The sequence below is a fragment of the Echinops telfairi genome, unplaced genomic scaffold, assembly GCF_000313985.2.
Source record: "Echinops telfairi isolate 266 unplaced genomic scaffold, ASM31398v2 ScPeMD7_655;HRSCAF=1070, whole genome shotgun sequence".
In the NCBI taxonomy this organism is placed as follows: domain Eukaryota; kingdom Metazoa; phylum Chordata; class Mammalia; order Afrosoricida; family Tenrecidae; genus Echinops; species Echinops telfairi.
The window spans coordinates 15851298-15862339 of record NW_022104553.1 but is presented as its reverse complement, the minus strand read 5'-3'; the positions used below and the strand labels follow the sequence as shown (position 1 = coordinate 15862339).

General features: G+C 50.1%; 1 pseudogene; it reads left to right on the top strand.

Moving 5' to 3' along the window:
• Positions 1-10825, top strand: part of LOC101660835 — a 64521-nt pseudogene extending 53696 nt beyond the window's left edge.
• Positions 10826-11042: the final 217 nt, after the last annotated feature.

Genomic DNA, 11042 nt, shown 5'->3' with positions numbered 1-11042 from the left:
AAATCATTTTATCGGGGGCTCTTACAACATTCCACACCTACCTCAATTGTATCGAGCGTATCTGTACACAGGTTGCCATCATCATTTCCAAAGCATTTTCTACTTGAGCCTTTGGTATCAGCTCCTCGTTTTCCCCTCTCACCCTCCCACCCTCGTGAACCCTTGATCAATTATATATTGTTATTATTATTTCATATCTTACACTGTCCATTCTCTCTCTTCAACCACGTTTCTGTTATTCATCCCCTTGGGGGAGCGCTATATATCCAATGGATCCTACTTTCTCCTTCCCCCTCCCCTACCATCCCCTCACCTTTACGATATCACTACTCCCACTACTACTGTTCCTGGGGGGTTTCTCTGTCCTGATGAATTCATTTCTTGGCCTGAAAGCTGCCTAAGACTCAGGGGTGCAGCAGCCTCCCTCTGACCAGTAAGCCTAGCATTTTTTTAAAGATTAATTTCAGCTTTGTTCTGCATTTACTATCACTACTATTTTTTTTTTTGAATGAAAGAATTAGTCTATCTCCTGCTAGATGATCCACCAAATGAAAGAAACTGCATTCTTTTTTCGGTTCTCCTTGTCTTGTTCTCCAGATCTAGAATGCTCTCTCTCTAGTTGGGTGCCATCAGGCAGAAGTTGGCTCACAGCAGCCTGGTGTGACAGAGTAGAACTGCCCCACAGGCTTCCCTACCTTGGTGGTACAGCCAGTAAGTGCGTGTCTACTGACGTGCAATAAAGACAGGTGGCTCAAGCGCACCAGCCTTAGCAGAAAAGATGGTGTGATCTGCTTCCAGAAAAACCGTCTAAGAGACCCTATAGGACAGTTCTCGTCTGTTCTGGAGAATGGCTCCGCTTTGCGGCCAAGTTGAAGGATGTAACAATGGCCATGCTGACCAGAGCAGAATGCTAGGTCTTTCCCCTCAGAGCCTCTGGGCATCCTGGTACTGCCAGGGTCTTGGTTAGCAGCCAAGAGCCTGACTGCTGTGCCACCAGGGCTCCTGGCACCCCAAGGACCACGTGTGAAACAGGAGGTGACTCTGTGAACGAACACAGGTCTGTCTATCTGATTCCCTGCCCTCACACATGCACAGCCCTAACTAAATGGCTGGTGACAAGTTAAACAGATTACGGTTGATTTGTGAATCTGTCTGGGTCCTTGGCGGCTCCGGCAGACACATAATCACGCCTCCCTCTGCAAAGAGGCTTGGATGACGCATTTCAGCGTTCCTGCGCCTGGCCATGAATTCCTGATGGAGAGATTGAGCCCTGAAGGCTTCCTCATTCTCAGCGAGGCAGGCTGTCCTCAATGCCTCTGCAGGGTGCCCCCACCCCCCACAGAAGACACCAGCCCCTGAAGCCACAGAGGCGACATCAGGCAGTTGCCGTGGAAACGGTAGCTAACATGGGGACAAGGAGGAGTAGGGCAGAGGGACAAGGAGCTTCAGAGACACCCACATTCTCATATCTACAGTCAGGTGGTGAGGGGACCCAAAGCCCATTGCTTGGCACACAGTAGGCCCTCCACCATTATTCTAAGGAAAAACAAAGAGAACGAAAAGTGGTAACCAAAGGAGAAGACTTTGAAGACCACTGGGAGTCCAGGGACGGGAGACTCTCCAAGGTCACCCTCTCGTGTGTTTGGTGCTGTTTGGTTGTGTTTGGGGTGAGGGTGTTTACAGGACAGATTCAGTACAGTGATTTCCACACAGTTGTTCAGTGGGCGGCGGCGCACCCATCCAGAAGTGTGTGGGGACGCCCACATTAGCTCTGTGCTGCTGGCTCCATTTCCCCATTAATTCCGCTTCCCCCGGCCCACCCTCTGCACCTTCTCATCTCTGTTTTAAAATCACTGTTGACTTTGGGCCTCATCTGTGTGGGATTTTTTAAGGAAGCACGGTCATATGACAGGCAATGCCATTATTTTAGCCAATCTGTTATTTGGCTACCAGGTGACCTGCAACTTGAGGAGCTGTCCTGGTGGCAGAGTGGTCACGAGTTGGGCTGCTGCTGCCAAGGTCAGCGTTTTGAAACCATCAATAGCTCTGCAGGAAAAAGACGAGGCTTCCTACTTCCATTACCATGGACTGCTCGAAGGACAAGCCAACCTGTCCTGAAAGGCGGACGGCTAGAGCGCTCCTGAGAAGTAATGGTGGCATACGTAAATACGTGGGACCTCTTGTAAGGAGAGGCCAGTCTTACATGCTTTGGACATACTGTCAGACGAGACCAGTCCTTGGAGAAGGACATCATGTTTGGTCAAGTAGAGGGGCAGTAAAAAGGAGGAAGACCCTCAAGGAGATGGACACAGTGGCTGCAAGAATGGGCTCAGGGCAAGACCAACTGTGAGGACGGCGCAAGACTGGGCAGCATTTGCTCCGTAGGACATAGGGCCGTAGGACATAGGGTCGTAGGACATAGGACATAGGGTCGTAGGACATAGGGTCGTAGGACATATGGGTCCCGACAGCAACTCGCATAGAGAGCGAGCGTCCCAGAAACACACAGGGGCAGTTCTACCCATCCTACAGAGTCACCATGAGATCACACCACGCGATGGCAGTGAGCTTGGTTTTGCGTTTCAGAACAGCGATCTTGGGGAGTCCTTCAGCTCCCACTGTGTCCAGTCCAGCTTTTCGTTTTTCTGTAGGAATCTGAGGTTCCACAAGTCCCCCTGTTCTGTCAGAATTCATCTGTCATTGGCCTGATCAGAACAGTTTTATATATATATTTAAAAAAGAAAAGTTATATAACTACGACTGTAACTAACTATAACTATAATTATAACTATAGCTAACTAACTAAAACTAACTAGAACTAGAACTAACTATAACTATAATGCAACTATAACTAATTACAACTACAACTATAACAACTATAGTCAATTATAACTATAACTAACTATCACTACAACTACAACTATAACCAACTATAACTATAACTAACTATAATTATAACCAACTATAACTATAACTATCACTACAAACTACAACTATAACTATAACTAACTATAACTACAGCTATAACTATAACCAATGACAACTACAATTATAGCTATAACCAACTATAACTATAATTACAGCTATAACTATAACAACTATAACTACAGCTATAACGATAACAACCATAACTATAACGAATGTCAACTACAATTATAACTACAACTAAAACTATCACTGTGACAACTACGTATAGAAATACAGTGGGGGCTGGCCGGTATGCATCCTGCAGGTAACCCTTGGAGGCAGAGGCATAAAGCCACTTGTGAAAGTCCTCCTGTGGAGAGAGACTGGTCCCGAGAAGGACGTTGCAGGAGAGGGGGACTCCCGAGGAGCTGGACCGACCAGTGGCTGCGGCAATGGGCTGGGGGAATGGCCGGACCGGGCGCGGTTCCACTCCTGGGCAGCTGAGTCAGAACTGCCTCTTAGGCGCCGAGCTAACACACACCACACGGGTGTACGGGCCCAAACCATGCTGTTTTCTCCTCCTCCTCCTCCTCCTTCTTCTTCTTTTAATACTTTAATTTTAAATGATAAGGTTTATTAAGTATGTCTATACGTAAGAAAATGATAACGAAGACACTATTATACCCACTACACAAATTTGTCAATTGCTAATGTTCCCTTATTTGGTCAAGATCTCTCTCTCTTTTTTTTCTTCCATGTAATCGCATAGCGTCTCCCCGCCCCTCCCCTACCCGTTTTATTGGCATATAATTCACATAGCATGCACTTCAACGGTTCAGTCACGTGGAGACGAGTTTGCACCATCATCACCAGGTTCAGATGTAGAACATTTTCTTCACTCTCGTAAACCATCGTTATTAGGTCTCCATCCCCCCTACTTCCCTTGACATGCCCCCAAGGAAGCAGTGATCCAGTTACTGTCTCTGTAGTTTTAACTATCCTGGATTTCCTATACTGAAAACCATGAGGAGCGGGGCGCAGGGGTGGGGGGAACAGGGACAAGAAGGCTAGCAAAGTGAATCTGATTAAAACCTCCATCGAAAACGGGAACACGTTTTAAATGGATCCTAAGGGAGATGGAACGAGAGGGTGCTAAATGTTCCCCTAACCGCATCTGCAATGATCCACTTTCCAATACACCCTGCACCACAGCAGGGCTACGCACCCCCTGGTTCATCCCCCCGAGGTCTTCTCCATCATTGCGTACGCATGGGAACGCGGGGCACGGAATAAGGACGAAGGGAAATCGACGCATGGCAATGATGGCGTTGGCGAAGATGATTGCTAGAGAGGAAGCCTGGCAAGGAGATGGAGCGGGTGGAAGAACACAGGGGTGGCACCCAGGGTCTCAAACAGCAATTGCGAGGCTGGCGGGCGCAGGACGGCATTGTGGCCTCCTAAAGTCGATGCTATTCCTGTGAATCCGAGCCCATTCAAGCACCTGACAGCAACGGTGATGGCAGGTCCTGATATTAAGCCACCAGCCAAGGGGACATTAGAGCCAAATGCATCCGGCCCCCTGGGGTCTCTCTCCAAGTCGTCCCCAGCCTTTCCTCCCCTTCACGCCAACTGTGGTTTCCATGGTAACATCTGAGGGACCTCATTTTTTACCACTATCTCTAGTGGCCAGGAGAGGTGGGGGTCTGAGGCAAGGACGTCAGACCCACCAACGGGGGGGGGGGAGTATCTGCCTCAAAGATTCCTGTGTAGATTAAATTATGTTCCGGTTGGAAATGCGTCACCGGCGACCTCCCTTCGTAAGCCAGGACAAGAGGCAGCATCCGCAGGCGTGGGCGGTGTTAAAGATCATTGAAATGCAATGAAATCTGAACATAAGATTTATTATGCACAATTATTCTCTATGCATATAAGGAGAGTATTCTGGTCCCGAGGGGTGGGGGTGGGGGCAGCGGAAGGAGTTGCTTCCCCAATTGCTAGTGGCAATGACACTTATATAGGAAAGAGAAGGGAGAAACATATAGATCCACTCCCTCACTCACTGCCCTCGAGTCCATGGGGGCTCATAGGCACCCTGGAGGCAGGGCAGAACTGCCCCTGTGGGCTTCTGAGTCTTTCTGGAAGTGGAGAGCCCACGTCTTTCTCCCATATATAGATCCAGCACGGATTCCCCTTAACGTGATTGCTTGAACCCTCCCCCTCTACTGAGATCGAATGATGTCAGCTTGCTTCTGACATATCTGCTATCATATGGCCTTTCACCCACCTGAAGCCATGAAGCGTAAATACATACGTGTGTGTGATGGTGGATGCTTACAAATCAGGTTGACGATTTCTACACAAATGGGTGAACGGCGCTAGGTGTGTTTTTTAAATGATGCTTCAACAACATTCTCTTTGTGTTTGGGCTGTACAGTTTTCTCAAGGGTGTCAGTTCGAAACCACCAGCGGCTCCCCAGGAGAAAGAGGAGGCTGTCTGCTCCTGTAAAGAGCTACAGTCTCGGGACTCCACAGGGGGCGCGTCGGCCCTGTCCCGTGGGGTCCTTATGAGTGGCTGTGAGTTAGGGTTAGGGGGGAAGTGTCGGTTCCTTCTCTTCTCCTCTTTGTTTTAGGATAAAAATTGTTCTTTTGTATCAATTCAGGTGTTGCATTTGACTGTTGGTGTTACCCACCCAAGGTCTCACTCGGCACAGCTTATAAAACAAAGACTGAATGAGATGAAAAGAGAATGCTTTCATTGCTGGATCAAGCAGAAGCAGGAGGCGAGCCGGCCCTGGATCCACTGAAACAAATTCCCGAAAGGAGAGGATTTGCAGTCGTATGCACGTCCAAAGCTCAAATTTACTGCCATCGAGTCAACACTGACTCAGTGTGACCCCTTGTGGGTTTATGAGACGTTGACGGGAGTAGAAAGCCCTATCTTTCTCCCTGGGAGCTGCTGGTGGTTTTGAACTGCCAACCATGCAGATCGCAGCCTCCCATGTAACCACCCCCAGGGTAGATGTGGGGATAACTGAACCCTGCTTGTGGGTTAAGACACTTAGCTGGGAGGAAAGGGCTCAGAAGAAACTGGTTCTGGAGGTTGCTGAGTGGTTTGAACCGTGGAGCTGACGGTGGGAAATGGCAACCCACCATTAATCCACAAGGAAAATTCATCACCAGGCAGAAGGGTGAATTGTGGGACAGGGTAGAATTGGCCCTGGGGTTCCCAGAAGCTGCTAGACGAGCCGTGAGTTCAGCAGAGCCCAACCAGCCCCTCTGCTGGAGGAAGAGGAGCCTGCCCACTCCGGAAACGATGTTTCAAGCCTGGGAAGCCCAATGGGGCAGCCTGACGCTGCCCTGCAGGATTGAAGACGAGCCAGCGTTGCCCGGATGGCAGCAGGTTTTTTCTTTCCTTTCTAATTAGTCGGGACTTAATGCCTATCTCGTACCATTCCATATTTCAATCACGTCAAGTAGCATTGTACAATGGCTACCCCAATCCGTTTCCAAACCTTCGTTTCGTACATGCTATACACTTCCTAAGGCTGTAGATCTTTATGGAAGTGCACAGCTGCGTCTTCCTCCCGAGGAGCATCTGGTGGGTTTCAACAACCAACCTTTCTTTTTTTGTTTGATTTTTTTTCTTTTTGAAATTGAGTTTTGAAATCGAGATTGAATTTTTAATTGAATTGCTAACCTCTCATGGTTCCGCCATACGGAGAAGGGTTGTGCAGCCATTGCCCCAATCAGTTTGGGAGCGGCTCCCCCCATTGTTTGACACAATGATGTCAGTTCCCCATCCATCCCATCCCTCCGAGCCCCCCTGAACGCATCGGTCCTCTTGCTTTCTTTGCATTTCCTTCCATCCCCGTTTCTTTACACAGAAGAGACTCTCCAGGTCACCGAGCCGGCGTCCATCAACAATGGCCATGCACAGCCGAGCGATGCCCCAATCTCTGTGTAATCCGAGAAGATGAAGCTTTAGGGTGGATGCACAATGGGACTGCAGGGACACCACATTAGCAGAGCTCCCACTTGGGCCTGAGTGCGGTTGCTGAGATCACCGTCCGCTCTGTGGGCTGTGGTCCCTGCTGGGCAATGAGTGCAGGAGCATCACCGGAAGCACATTCCATGCAATGACCCTGGCAGTCTAATTTGAACCACCACTGCTGTCCACAGCTCTCTGCAATCCGGGCATTCGGGATTTGGGCCCTGATTCCTTGCCCCTTTTCCAGGCTTGCAGCTTATCAGCAGCTGTCTGTGGATCACACAACCAACCTCCCCATTCGCAGCGCAGCGCTTCACCCACCGCACCACCAGGCCTCCTCGAAGGACGTGCTCTGGACCAATGTGAGCAAGCCTATTGCACCTGAGTTGGTTCAACTCCTCCTGACCCTAGAGAGCAGAGTAGGCTGATGCCACAGGGACCCCTGGGCTACGGTTCAATGTCAGAAACAAGAACAGCAACCTGTCAACTGGGATGAGATGGAGGTCGACATTTCAGATCACTGCCTTGATGTTCGTGTTAGTCCGGGTCGACTAGAGAAACAAAACTCACAGACACTCTCATATGTATATAAGAGAGAGTTTTATATAAAAGAGCAATTGTGTATTGAGAAAACATCCCAGCCCAGGCCAGGTCAGTCCACAGTCCAATCTTAGCCCATATGTCTGATACCAATCTACAAATTCCTCTTCAGACTCACGCAACACATGCAATGACGCCCAATGCAGGAAGATCACAGGCCAGTGGGTGGGAAGTCTTGTGGATCCGGTGGCGGTGGAAGCTTCTCGGGGCTGGCAAGAGTCTTCACGTGGCTCCTCCAACTCCAGGGCTTCAGCGTAGCTCTCTATGTCTTGTTAACAGACTGTCTCACGGGGAGTGTGTATCCCCCGCCTCCAGTGAGCTATTTATCTCCTTAGTGCCTCCAAATGAGGTCATCAAGCTGCGACCTGATTGACAGGCTAAACCCCACCCCTTCGCGCGTAGTCTCAAATTGACAGCAGATGATGTAACTACCACAGTGTTCTACAACTTAAACAACTTGGTGAACCCCCACCCCTGGTAGGTTGCCCTGTCCCTCCTACCCCCCTCCCACCCTAGACTGCCATCTTTAAGGAAGCCAGCTGCCCCTGATTCTCCCATGGACCCAGGGGTGGGCGCTGGGTGAGCAACTCCCTAAACAGGAACCAGAGGATGTCATCCCACGGGCCAGCCCGGCTCCAGATTAGCCTCCGTTTTACTTTAGAGTCCTAGTCTTCTTCCTCCCTTCAGCTTCTAAAATTTGTCCTTTCAGCTTAAACACGTTCATTAGCATAGGATTCACACGGGGTTCCAATTCAATAGCTCAATCGTCTGAAGGAGAGCGGAACAATCACTCCCAATCAGCCGTAGCCTGTTCTCCTCCTTCTGGTCTGCAGCCCTATTACCTCCCCATTGCCCACCCCCGCACCACCACCACCCCTACCCCCATCCCCCCACCCCACCCCCACCCCACCCTTGAAGGAGCCCTCACTGAGCCTTCCACCAGTTCCTGTCTCTCTAGATTTGCAGATCGTGGGCTTCATACATAGACTAGTGTTGTTGTTGTTGTTTAAGAACTAGCAACAACAAAAACAACAAAGGAAACCAGAAAGACCTCCATCCAAAACACAAACAAACCAAAAAGCAGGGAAATATTAAAAAGGACAACACATTTCCAACGGGTCCACAGGGAGATGAAATGGTAACCTGGCACCTTTGAGCCTGGTGGCATCTGCAACAATCCACTTGCCCAAGGCGAGCCCAATCCCTGCTCAACCTTATCACCGCCTCTTTCTTACCTGCAGCTAAACTCCTGTAAAACCCTATCTGTCGGAGATAGGCCTGGGGCTCGGGACTGTGACTCCAGTATTCCGGAAGGCCCCAAGCCCTTCCTTTGCAGCCCCTGTTCTGGGAAAGAGTGGCTCCCACAAGGCCCCTTGTAAAAAAAAAAATTATTTTCCCATAAAATCCATACAGACTCCAAGATGCCTGCAGATTAGAAAAACAAGCTATTTTGAAATAACTCGTGACCTTTCAATGGAAACTTCCGGGGGTCGTATGATAACTGGGTGACTGATTACATGAAGGTCTGTAAATCTCCGCCGATCAGGGAATCGCCTGACAGTTCCCATTATTTCTGTATTTACACCATCCTCCAGCCGGTTCTCATAGAGTGGTTTCCTCTCTCGGTGGCCCAGTTCAAATAGGACTATTTCTCAACCCGGCTCTCCGTGTATGCTGTGTACAGAGTACTGTCTCGTTCATGCTACCAAAGCTTGAACCTGCAACCTTTCAGCTAGCCGCCAAGCACTTAATCATTGAGCCATCAGCCTCCTTAAGAGACAAAGAGAAAGAGCAGGGGGCTGGGTGGGGAAGGTATGGGAAATAAAAAAGACAGCCATTGGCTAATGATAGCATGATTAATGAAAGCCCGAACTTCCCCTTTTACCGAGATCAACTGATAAGGGTCCCAAGATAGTCGCTGGCTCCAGCCTCGGTCTCTTGAAAGTCAGCTCTAGTAAGCTCGGCTGGGAAGGGATGGAAACGCAGCTTCTGGCTCCTTTTGGCCAGGAACGTGTTGACGGTGAGCGTTTGGTTTTATGGGTGAGAAAACCCTCAAATCAAAGACAGCTCGTGTCCCTTGGATAACACGAACTCACTGCCCACTAAGTCCCCCCACCCCGTGTCGAACGAACCCTTTCCAAGTTGCTGTGGTCAGTGGGATTGCTTCTACTCGTTGTCAGCACGCCGCTCCAGCTCAGCGCAGAATCGAACCCAGGTGGAACTGTGGCACAGGGTTTCCAAAGCTCCCAATCTCTGGAGCTTGGTCTTTCTCCCGCAAGTCAGCTGGAGGGTCTGCTCGGCCAGCCTTGGGACTGGCAGCCAACTTTTAACCCCTGCAACACCAGGACTTGTTTTGACCCCGTGTGCCTAGTTCTTCACAGCAGCCCAATAGGTCAGGGTCGAACTGAAGCTGTGGGTTTCGGAGCCTCTAACTCTTTACGGGACCCGAAAGGCTCATCTCTCTCCCAAGAGTCACTGCGAATCAGAACCAATTCCATGGCGGTGAGTTTGGTGCTGAGACAGTGCTTGAGAGAGTGTCATGCTCAAAGCAGACATTTCTTACCTGTTAGCATTCTAACCTTCACGTCGGGAGTTCAATCACACCGGCAGCCCTTTGGGAGGAGGAGAAGGCTGTCTGCTCTCATAAAAAATGACAACGTCAGACACCTCATGTAGCAGTCTTTCCCAAAGTGAGCGCTCACATCCCCAGTGAGGGGTGCAAATGGTGCTGGGGAATGCAGAAGCAGATATCTTATACTGTATCCTGGATTATAAACATTTGTAAATGTCAGGGGGCATGCTGAGTTTATAGATATATTTCCCCCCCTGAAAAGAGAGCAGTCGACCAGTAAGCCTGAGGTTCTATGGTGTACTGGGTCTGAAGTCTGAATCCGGTTGGCGACGTTGGTGATATTGTTTGGGTTAAAGAAGACGTGAGGGGGCCGTTTGGGTTTGGGGTTCAAAGATAACCTCGGGCGAGTTGTGTTAGGGTTCGTCCAAGCTCAACCACCCCAGAAAGTCTGGCTCCTCCGAGTGTTTGAAGTTCAGCATCAAATACCCCTCCCTTTCCTCTCGTGAGCGGGCCTGTTCCCCAGACTCGCCGACAAATGAGTCCAGGCGTGACAGCCAGGCAGCGGCCAGACCTCCCGGTCTGGTGGCAAAGGTGGTCCTGAATGAAGGCCATGAATCACACATGCCATTTCCTCTTCCTGTTCCTGACTCTCCTCTTGTCCTTTCCAGGAGAAGAGAGACCCACCCATCGTTGGCCCTTGGCTGAGCTTTGAAGATTCCAGCCATGACCCGACGGACTCGTGCCAAGTGTTGCCTTGAAGCACGTCCAGAATGCCGGTGCTCCTCCAGCCCCCGTGGACTGCGACGTGCTTCGGTGCTGTGCCGGGGGCTGGGTGGACAAGTGTCTCCCAGAGTTGCTGAGACCAAGTTGCGCTCTGTCGGGGGGCTTAACACAACGGAAATCAGTGCACTCACAGTTCCGGGGCCAGAGGTTCAAGCACCCGGTGTCCAGAGGACGTCTGAAGCGTCCAGGGGA